This window comes from Rhagoletis pomonella, unplaced genomic scaffold, assembly GCF_013731165.1.
Source record: "Rhagoletis pomonella isolate Grant_MI unplaced genomic scaffold, Rhpom_1.0 Rhpom_scaffold_00009, whole genome shotgun sequence".
Lineage (NCBI taxonomy): Eukaryota > Metazoa > Arthropoda > Insecta > Diptera > Tephritidae > Rhagoletis > Rhagoletis pomonella.
In genome coordinates this window covers 23704373-23706341 of record NW_023458563.1, presented here as the reverse complement: position 1 = coordinate 23706341, position 1969 = coordinate 23704373, and the positions used below count along the sequence as shown (strand labels likewise).

General features: G+C 35.6%; 1 protein-coding gene across 1 annotated transcript in view; it reads left to right on the top strand.

The window, feature by feature from the left end:
- Positions 1-1969, top strand: part of LOC118745447 — a 9810-nt gene that overhangs the window by 6984 nt on the left and 857 nt on the right. The window lies entirely within an intron of this gene.

The following is a 1969-nucleotide window of genomic DNA, read 5'->3' as shown; positions in this document are numbered from 1 at the left end:
CTCTGGGTGGCCCCATATTCGAACACCGTCAGACATAACTTCAAAATCATAGTATAAAATTTCGATCTTCCTTTTATTTGTGTATTGAAAGTAATCTTTGTATGAGGATATTCAATAGAAACTTGTAAAGAAAACCAATTCCCGATTGCGTCTGCATGACTCCTGCACGACTTTACAATTCACTTTAAGTTGGTTTTGTCATAGCTAATTAAAAGTGAGGTATTAATCGAAATCTCGCCAAAAAGCCAACTATAAGATGGTTAGTTTTAACAATTGATAATTTTTCACTGCAGGGTACAGAAGATAATTCACTCAAAATTGGTATTTACAATAATTTGCAGACGAAAAATAAGATTATTATAAATTTTTGGAAAATGGGCGTAGCCACGCCCACTTATGGTTATATGTGTATATCTTGGTAATCGCTGCACCAATTTCTTCCAAACTTGGCACAGTTGTTGGCCTTGGTACAGCATACTAAATGGCCGAAAATTTAAAAAATCGGACAATAACCACGCCCACATCCCATATAACGGTTATTTAGAGAAATACAAAATCTTCGAAAAATCAGTAAATATTAAAGCTAATTTATTCAAAATTGATGCTTGCAACAATTCTTTACCAAGAAATACGTTTATGATAAAATTTTGGAAAATGGGCGTGGCACCCCCCACTTATGATCACATATATGTATATCGGTAACCGTTCTACCAATTTGTACCAAACTCGATGGTTATTGTGCTTGCCACATAAAAGCAAAACGTTGAAAATTATTGAAATCGGACTAAAATTACTAAATAATTAATTAAAATTTATAAAACTAGGTACGGGAATTGTTTTTGGTTTGGAAAATTTTTGAAATCAGATAATAACCATGCCACTCTACTATACGGGTACTTTTATAAAAAGATAATACTACTATATGCATAGCCAAAGCCAAATCGCTTAAAGATAAGACAAATATTTTATGTAGTACAATTGCATTGCACATCTCACTTGTGAGAAAATGTGTATAGTTAGTTGCGTAACTGATTTATATATCTGACGAAAATTGTTTCAAAATAAGTACATATGTACATACATACACCTCATTCTAACACTCTAGGAAGTATCAACTGCAAAAACTAATTTTTGAAAAGGTCAAAAAATTCAGTCGGCTACCCTCATGGGTATGCGAATTTCTAAATCAGCCGAGTGGCCAAAATTGTATTTGAATATGTACATGGCACATGCATACACATGTATGTGTATACTATTTATACCCTGCAAAAAATTGTGCGACTAATCTCTAAAGAGAGTATTCCGAGATTACTCTCAATCGGGTACAATTGGGCATTAATTAGTCCCAACTAGTCTCATACGGGTACTAGTGGAGGTCAATTAGTCTCGACTCATCCCTTATGGGTATAATTGGAGATCAATTAGTCCCCAACTCATCTCTAACGGGTACTATTAACGATTTAATGATATGTACGCACTCAGCCAATGAAATTTCATGTGCGGCGTTGGCACACAGAGAGAGTATTCGGCTAACAAAACGGAGCACTGCGGTTCGAATCTCAGCTGGCGCAAAATTTTAATTTTTATTTTTTAAAAGTGAATAGTCGCTTTTTATACCCGTTCGGGTATAAAGGTGAACAATTAGTCTCTTCATAGGACATGCTCGAACAAAAGCGATCAGTTCATTCCATATAAAGAGATCAAAAGTGGTATTAGTCGCATGCTCCTTTGCGATTGCTCCCGGAGTCATCCCGGATTAGTCCCATTTTTTGCAGGGTATGATAATATCTATGTATGTATGCCAAATAAATAGTTTTACGCCTTCTCAAACGATCGTTGGTTTTCCCAACCAAGCACCGTTTTTGTTGTGGCATTTTGAAGGAAAATATAGAAAAAAGGTTTTTTCTTAACAGCGGTCGTCCCTCGGCAGGCAATGGCAAACCTCCGAGTGTATTTCTGCCATGAAAAA